Source organism: Syzygium oleosum, unplaced genomic scaffold, assembly GCF_021117445.2.
Source record: "Syzygium oleosum isolate NSW1041296 unplaced genomic scaffold, Sole_v2.1 Sole_v2.41, whole genome shotgun sequence".
Lineage (NCBI taxonomy): Eukaryota > Viridiplantae > Streptophyta > Magnoliopsida > Myrtales > Myrtaceae > Syzygium > Syzygium oleosum.
The window spans coordinates 1,528,478-1,538,117 of NW_026607525.1; the positions used below are offsets into that span (position 1 = coordinate 1,528,478).

Below are 9,640 nucleotides of genomic sequence, written 5' to 3' on the forward strand. Positions count from 1 at the left end.
CATTTTTGGGTGTTGACATATGCTCCTTTAAAAAATTAAATGATTCATCGATTATTCGATTTTTTTAAATTAGATAATCAAGAGTCATCGTGCTCCCTTGTCATCGGCAAATTTGCTTTGAAAGAGACAATAGGCAACAGAGCATACGCAAAATAGCGCATACCACATCGAGGCAATTCAGATTCTTGATCAACCTACAGAACTTACAAAGGGAGTCGTCACTAAGGCACAGGCTAAGGACTCGCTAAGGACTCACACACCTTGTTCTTCTAGCTTTTTTTGGATATTATGACCAAAACAGACAGAAGAAATAAATCTAACTCATCTGATCACAATACCAGGAAAGCACATTTGTAAGTGACAACTTTCTCTAGAGCGCAATGCAAATTAGTTTTGACCCAATTCATGTATTTGTAAGATCAATAAAAGCGAGTTCAAATATAAAGTTTCTTTCCTTAATGCCTCACGTTCAATACCAACGTCCTCTACAGCATGCAGCATTCGCAACTACACAAATATAATAAAGGAAAGTAGAATAGTTCCCACCTTTCAAAGCTCCATCTCAAATGCCACAAAAATATAGCAGCAAAAGTGTTAAAATAATTAAATATTAAACCACGCCTTCATTTAACAGCTTAAACTTTTAGAACAGTTGGCATAAAACAAAATCAACCCAGACAAGTTCAGCTAAATGTCGCACCTTTGACTCATGAATGCACAACAATGTCCATGCATCATTCTCTCAATTCAATTGTGCACCAAAACCACACACGACAGGCACTGAACTAGATCCGAAGCCGATCATGGACACAACTTTCACTAAAGTCGCGCACCGGAGGACGATTTCCCTATTGGGCCAGGTCATTTCGGGGCAAGCGGATCATTTATTATGAAAAGGAGGAGCTTCAGACGCAAAGAACGAAGGAAAGCTCGAAGATCCGAACGAGCGAAAGAGAAACGCATCAAAACGCGAAACAGATCAGATCCGGACGAAGAGACGAATCAAGAACACACGCTGTTCCAAACCAAAAATTGAAAAGCGAAGACTGATGATGTATTTCGTCGAAAAGTGCAATTGGTTCTGCTCAGCAAGGAAAAAAGTACGTGAAGCACTGTCCTTCAATCCGATTGGTGCATGCGCTTCGGCGCCGACGAGGCGTCGCGTCGGCATCCATAAAAAAGATACCATCTTTTCTTGGCGGCGTTTTCCCGATTATTTCCTTTATCAATGAAATCCGATAACTAAAATAAAGAAAAAGAAGAGAAAATTCGTGCGGTCAAATCCCTGCCGTTCAGTGTTCCATACTTCGGGAAATATGGACCGTCCAATCAAGCCCCTCCACAGTACTCAAATTTAAGGATTCACGTGATTGTTTTGTTGGTCACGATCTTCTAGCAGAGAAAATGGCATAAATAATTTACAAACTTTTAAGTTTTAGAATAATATTTATTTAACCATTAACTTGGAATGAAGGGGACTAAAAATATAAGCAACACGTGGTACACATGTCCATAGAATCTTCAAAGAGGGGATGTTTCGAAGATTCGTGTGCGCATGATGTGTACTGCTTCTTCTTTGTTAGAAACAACTGACTGATGGGAGCTCCCCTTTTGCAGTGTGCGATTGCGAACATTTTCGCTGAAGCAATCAACCTCTGGTGAATTGGAGAAAGATACGTGCTCCCCGTTGCAAAAATTGCCTGATTGCAAGCAAGAATCGAAATCCTAGATCAGGAAGAAGCTCGCTTCCCTCCTTCGCAAGCAGGGGCCTCGTCGAAATTCTTGGAGGGGTACTTGTGGCCGCCGACCTCGAAGACCAGGTCCTCTCCGCTCGACTTGATCCCGGTGATGGATCACCACCGTAAGAAGGCCCTGACACGGATCCCATCCAGCTGGGCGATCTGGCCCATCGCGATCCTCCCCGTGATCTTCTCCAAGTAGACTGCCAGGAAGTTGTCCGGGGGAGGGAGGGTGAGCCTGCACGGTAAGCGGAGGCCGATGGAGAAGTTGCCGGATGTGGCGTTGATGGAGTAGTCCCGGACGTGGGTGGGCAGGAGGCCGACCGGGAAGCGTAGGCGGTCAGCTCCGTGTCGGCCTTGGACACCGGTCGGGCCGAGGTCGGGATGTCCGAGGATTGGGACGAGGGAGAAACGAGGAGGAGGAGGAGGAGGAGGAATAGAAGAGAGGTTCTCATTGTGGGTTCTTGCTTGCAGTTTGGTCCGAGTGCGAAATGCCTATAAAAGGCGTCGGCTTTGGATGTCTTTGGCTCCTGCTCCTCGACGGTGTCGTCGCCGTCTTCTTCTTCTTCTTGGCTTACTGGTTCAGATGGGCTTAAGGAGGAGGAGGAGGAGGAGTGGTTTCTAGTTTTGACCACAGAACGTGGTGACGCTGCACGCATGCTCAAAACGGTGGCGTAGCAGCACACTTTTTGCTACAGACAATCCAAGTGGCGACAACGACGACGACATTCATCTCGATTTGTCAGTCAATTTTTCATGTTGTTATTCCAATGCTTGGACCACTCACACTCCTCAAAAGACTCGAATGCAAAAACACTCCAAAATCTTGGGAGCATCTCTCGAGGGAAAAACTGCAAAAGATTCGTTTGAGTGCGCAAGAGGGGGACAAAACTCGACGACCCCTCAGGCGGAATCTTCAATTCCATTCATTTCTTTTTATAGATAGCTCGCGTAGCAAAAGTTAAATCGAATTCAAAGTTTCCCATCAAGAATGTACATAGTTATTTCCGTGGATCATGAAAGGGGATGAAACAATCAGCCCCATAATTAATATAGTTGGTCAGGACAACGGAGAAATTTTCAATTTAGAAATTAATTTTGCTTACTCGAGTTCCGCCGACTCCCTGTCCATTGTTTTGGATTAGGGTCATTGCACGATCCCGAAACTCGTAGAGGTAACAGATTGACAGGACTTGTAAAGTGTTCCATATGCCTCTAGATAATCATGTCTCTGTATTGGTACTATTAGGGGTGTGCAAAACGGACCGGCCGAATCGAGAATCGCATGGACCGGACAGAATTGGCCGGTTGGGTCGGTTCTCAGGAGTGTCAGTCCGGTTCTCGATTCCTAAAAGTGGAACCGTTATCCGGGAGATCGGTTCCCAACTCTAAGGGGGAACCGGACCGACCCAATCGAACCAACTATACATACTTTTTTTTTTATTTCTTCAAAAAAATTAGTGAAATGGGAACTAAACCCACATATAACACTTTTCCCTTATCGTTGTACCGCAATGACTTTTCACTTGTTGTCGCTTTCGTCAATATCTTGAGATTTGTCACTCTTTCTTGTTGTGGTGGAAAAAAACAAAAAAGTGACCGGTTCCTTTAGACTGGACCGGCCCGATGGTCCGGTTCGATTCTCGGACCCAAGACCAACAAGTCCGGTCCCCAATTCCCAAAATTGGGAACCAAACCGGACTGGGAACCGATCACTCCTAGGTATCATTGGTTGTAAGGGGAAAATTACAAAAAAAAAAAAAGAAGAAGTTCTACACCTATTGCATTTGTGCCGGTTCAGTCCTAAACCTTTCAATTTGGCCAATTTAGCCCTAAACCTTTTGACGATTTGTCAATTCAGTCCTAAACCTTTTAATTGGCTAATTTTATCAATTTAGTCTTTCCGGCCAATTTTGGCCAAAGATACACTTTAGTAAGGCAATAGTGTCTACCCTATGAACGCACTTTTTTCCTTTTTGTTGTTCAACCGAGCTCACTCTTTTTTTCTTTTTGATAGACAACTACTTCCACCGGAAACAATTCTGTTCATAGAATGTCCCTATGGAGATTGTACATAGAAAACACAAGTGATTCTTGATCTGATGACAGTTAGGGAAATCACAATGAAGGTTCCGATAGTGGTGGGCAATTACACGAGGTTTGCAGTAAATTGGGCATTCTTCCCATGTTCCCAAGGTGCATATCTGTTGGTCAGTCTAGGTGTGGACCTCTTCAGGATTGACAGGGCCATTGTCAACGTCGGCTTCCTGCTTGGTCCTTTCCAGTGATTATCTTCCCCTCTGCATTGCAGCTTATCACTAAATGTGCTTTTCACTCGATCAAATGTGATTAGCTTTTGAAATAGATTAAGATTGGGTGTTGTCAGAGTCCTCGACACCCATTGTCCTAAAATATACATACATGTGGTGCATGCATGGATTAGTTTTGGGGATGCATATGATGATGATTTGAGGTAGCTGGACTAGAAAGGTAGAGTAGGAAAATTCCTTGAGCAGTTAGCTTTCTTTTCCTTTTTCGGTATAATTGCTTAGTTACTGCTATGAGTGATAGTTCGATCTAAATCGTGGAATGAGAACAAACAACACGTATCTATGCCTAGTTTTTCCGAAGGATAACTAAAATCATATTTATTGTCCGGTAGATTGGTCCATGGAGAATCAGTTATCTGAAAATGTAGATTATGATGAGCCGAGTTGGCTGCCTAGTTTTGTTATTCTTGTCACTTTGGTTTGCGAAAATCTAAGGAAGCTACTTCACAAAGTTCGACTAAAGGATAACTATCTACGCCTGGTTTTTCCTAAGGATAACTAAAATCATATTTACTATCCGGTAGATTAGTCCATTGAGAATCAATTGTCTGAGAATGTAGATTATGATGAGCCTAGTTGGATGCCTAGTTTTGTTATTCTTGTCATTTTGGTTTGCAAAAATCTAAGGAAGCTACTTCACAAAGTTCGACTGAAGGAGTATGTGACATTTAGAATCATTTATGAATGTGAGAAACAAGAGGATACTGGGAAGATCATGCTGCTAAAGTCCTTGGTCCAAGAAACTTGTCGATAGTTGTGAATATCGATGACCAAGTACAGTTATCGACATACGACAACAGTTGATCGACGATAGACGCTCAAAATCAATCTAGTCAAGTGTTGAAGGCGGAAAATGAAGACAATGAAGATGCCGAATGTTCCACCATGGAATTCGTGTGTGTTCAGAAATTTCGCTATTCCTCCTAGAAACGTTGTTTTGAAAAAAAATAAATGAAGTGCGTGGGGTTGACAATTGGAAAGGTTTGCCAAACAATTGCCTTGTGATAAACTAAGCTAGCGATATTGCATAAATGACACTTATGCGATTATATCACATCCACTTCCTGTAGATACTCAGCAACGCCTTCTCTGTCAGGACGTCTAAAGCCTGTAGATTTGAAAAATTCGAGAGCGCATTCACGCGGCCCTTGGCACATGACCCGTCCTTCCAATCATACTTGCTCTTTTTTTTGTTCTTTCTCTCAAGTATTTCAATTTTTTTTACCATACTTTCATATCGCTGAGGTGGCGCTTATGATGTTTTCGACTTCTCTTAGAAAGGGATATGAGATCATCTCATTTTTCTACAGCTCAGGATCGCTGAGGTAGCAATTTATTATGTCAATTTTCAATGTCAAAACAGAATTTGGAGTCTCTCTCTCTATTTCTCTTGATTCCCTCTCTTGGCCATTTGTAGCGGATTCTCACTTCTTCTTCTTTTCTGGATTTTCTCTCTCTCTCGATCACTACCCGCTCGTCACTCAGAGACCTGAGATAATGTTCTGTCTTTTTTGGGACTTTGTTTCCCCTGTTTTATCCCACTACCTTACTCTCCTCTGGTTGGCCATTTGTAGCGGACTCTCGCTTCTTCTTATTTACTGGAATCTCTCTTTCTCTCGGCCACTACCCGCTCGTCGCTCAGAGACATGAGGTAATGTTCTTTTTTGTTTTTTTGGACTCTATTTCCCCTGTTTTATCCCACTACCTTACTCTCCTCTTTTTACTGCAAACGAAACAGAGCAAGAAGGTTCCTAACCCTTTTTCCAAGAAGGTAATGTGGAAAACTACAAGCCAATCGATATCAACCTCTTATCGAGCAGCTTGAAGATCGTGTTGGGATATGCAGGACATCATGTGATTGTCGCACAAACCAGCACGAAAGCAAATATATTCGCTGTGTTATAGGTTAAAGTAGAAGCCCGATACCTTTTGTATGGGTAGATCACCTTGAGGGAGCCTAAGTCCGAGCTCGTTAATATATTCAGTTGGACCTACATTCACTTAAAAACTTAAGCCAATGAGTTATGAATCAATTAGAATATATATTAACTACTCTACACCACACCAATTCTCCAATGTGGGATTTCTCTGTGAGTGTATCCTAACAATCTCCCCCTCATGTGTGAGCTCCCCCTTAATTCAAGTATATTTATCTGCATCAAGATATGAAGTCTTTGCCATCGGACCTGCATTGTTACACCACAATGCCCACCACCCGGAAATTACGCCCAACTTCATCCTTCAAATACTAGAACCAACCATCGCACCAGGTTTGCGGTAAACCTATCATTCTTCCCATATTCCCAAGGTGCACATCTGTTGGTCAGTCTAGGTGCGGACCTCTTCAAGATTGACAGGGCCATTGTCAACGTCGGCTTCCCTCTTGGTCCTTTCCGGTGATTATCTTCCCCTCTACATTGCAGCTTATCATTAAATGTGTTTTTCACTCGATCAAATGTGATTAGCTTTTGAAATAGATTAAGATTGGATGCTCTAAGAGGCTTGGACACCCAATGTCCTAAAATATACATACATGTGGTGCGTGCGTGGATTTGTTTTGGGGATGCATATGATGACGATTTGAGGTAGCTGGATCGGAAAGGTAGAGTAGGACGATTCCTTGAGCAGTTAGCTTTCTTTTCTTTTTTTGGTATAATTGCTTAGTTACTACTATGAGTGATAGTTGGATCTAAATTGCGGAATGAGACCGGACAATACATATCTATGCTTGGTTTTTCCTAAGGATAACTAAAATCATATTTATTGTCTGGTAGATTGGTCCATGGAGAATCAATTGTCTAAGAATGTAAATTATGATAAGCCTAGTTGGCTGCCTAGTTTTGTTATTCTTGTCACTTTGGTTTGTGGAAATCTAAGGAAGCTACTTCCCAAAGTTCGACTGAAGGAGTATGTGACATTTAGAATCATTTATAAAATTGTGAAATAGGGGTGTCAATGGGTCGAGTCTTCATGATACCCGACCCAACCCGAAATACCGGACCTGTGTGCTCGGCTCGACCCGAGACAAGACCCGAACAGGATATGGCCACATGATCGGGTCGGATTTTGTGTTTCAAGCATTGAATTCTAGAAAGTCACAGTAGTGGTTCATCCCCAAATTGCCGCCACGCTCTCGAGCTCCCTCCGGGGAGCGCCAACTTCGGATCTATTAGTGGATGCCTCGAAATCACCGAAGCTCCAGACACGTCCCAATAAATAAATAAAAAAGAAATGCATCATCGTAGGTGGAAAGAAATCGATTCTAAGAACGACATAGCTCATCCGAAGCAAACCACATTTTTCACCCATGCTTCCATGTAAAAGCCCCCAGCCACCTCGTCATTTCATCAAACGCAAGATGGGTCATCAGGACCCAAAAAAAATAAATGAAGTGTGTGGGGTCGACAATTGGAAAGGTTTGTCAGACAATTGCCTTGTGATGAACTAAGCTAGCGATACCGCATAAATGACACTTACGCAATTACATCACACCCACTTCCTGTAGATACTCAGCAATGCCTTCTCTGTCAGGACGTCTAAAGCCCATAGATCCGAAAAATTCAAGAACGCATTCACACGGCCCTTGGCACATGACCTATCCTTCCAATCATACTGCTCTGTCTTTTAGTTCTTTCTCTCTCGAGTATTTCAATTTTATTTGACCATACTTTCGAATCGCTGAGGTGGCACTTATGATGTTTTCAACTTCTCTCGGCAAGGGATATGAGAACATCTCATTTTTCTATAGCTTAGGATAGCTGAGGTGGCAATCTGTTATGTCAGTTTTTAGTGTCAAAATAGAATTTGGAGGGAAATGTTTACTTCTCCCTCTATACCACCGACCCATTCAGTGTTAAAACAGATTTGGAGGGAAATGTTTGCTTCTCACTCTCTCTAAACCACCGACCCATAACGCTCTCTCTCTATTTCTCTCGATTCCCCTCTCGGCTATTTGTAGCAGACTCTTGCTTCTTCTTCTTTACTGGATTCTCTCTCCTTTGGCCACTACCCGCTTGTCGCTTAGAGAGCTGAGGTAATGTTCTGTCTTTTTTGGGACTCTATTTCCCCTGTTTTATCCGATTACTTTACTCTCCTCAGTTTGGCCATTTGTAGTGGGACTCTCACTCCTTCTTTACTGGATTTTCTCTCTCTCAGCCACTACCCGCTCGTTGCTCAGAGACCTGAGGTAATATTCTATCTTTTTTGGGACTCTATTTCCCCATTCTTTCCCACTACCTTACTCTTCTCTATTTGCCCATCTGTAGCAGACTCTCACTTCTTCTTCTTTATTGGATTCTTTATATCTCGGCCACTACCCACTCGTTGCTTAGAGACCTGAGGTAATGTTATGTTTTTGTTTGGGACTCTGTTTCCCCTGTTCTTTCCCACTGCCTTACTCTCCTCTGTTTGCTGCAAACGAAACAGAGCAAGATTGTTCCTAACCCTTTTGCCAAGACTACCATAATTGAGAACGGGCATCACCAGTCGATCGTTGTCCTGCTAATGACAGCCACAGCCGTGGTTTTACAAAAGGTGATTCGCCCGGGCAAACGCATTCTTGTTTGCCCTGGGAACATTGTGGCAAAGAATAGCGTTCTGATTCGCTTCTGGGCGAGACTTTCGCCATAAGGAGGCAATGTGGGAAACTACACGCCAATCGACATCAACCTCTTATTGAGCAGATTGAAGATCGTGTTGGGATATGCAGGACATCATGTGATTGTTGCACAAGCCAATACGACAGCAAATATATTCGCTGTGTTATGAGTCAAAGTAGAAGCCCAACACCTTTCGCCCGGAGAGATAACCTTGAGGGAGCTCAAGTCCAAGCCTGTTAATATATTCAGTTTGACTCACATCCACTGCCCATTTTCTTACTGCTTTAGATTCTGAGGATGGACATTTGCTTACTGCTCTCCATACCATCTATTTTCCCCACCTAATGCAAAACTTTATCTTCGGCCAAATGATAAACGAGGAGAAATTTGGAAAAATTTACTGCCACGTTAGTTAGCTCAATGTTAGGAGTAGAAGTTATGGTCTTCCCTCGATCTGCCGTTGCTGCCAACCAAAATAAGATGGTCGCCGTCCACAAAAGAATATGAGTACCTATTCGTTTGAACTTATTGCTTTCCCGTAAAATTTAAAAACGTTATTAAAATTTTAGAGAGAAACTTGTGAAATGATACAAATGAGGGGAGGAGACCCCTATTTATACAAGTATGCCTTGAATTGCAGCCGTAAATTGCCCATTCGATCTAATGGTGGAGGTTCCACCATTTGTGTACATCTACTATATTGCCCGCCCTTCGAGCTAATGGTGTAGGTTCCACCATTTATGTACATTTACTATATTACCCATCCTTAGAAATATCCTAAGGAATATTCTAGGTAAGATTCTAGAGTATACAAAAATAATCCAAAAATACCTAGAAGATTTAAGGGTCCCACTTCTTCTTGGATTATCAACGGTTTGCGAATCTCCTCTAAAAATAGCTGACTAACTAGGTAATGTCGAATCCTGTTCTACTTTGTTTTGATTGACATGGAGGCCGTGACTCGGTTTCTTCG

General features: G+C 42.6%; 1 pseudogene; it reads right to left on the minus strand.

Moving 5' to 3' along the window:
- Positions 1-1,577: 1,577 nt before the first annotated feature.
- LOC115671013 (uncharacterized) lies at positions 1,578-2,384 on the minus strand (annotated as a pseudogene).
- Positions 2,385-9,640: the final 7,256 nt, after the last annotated feature.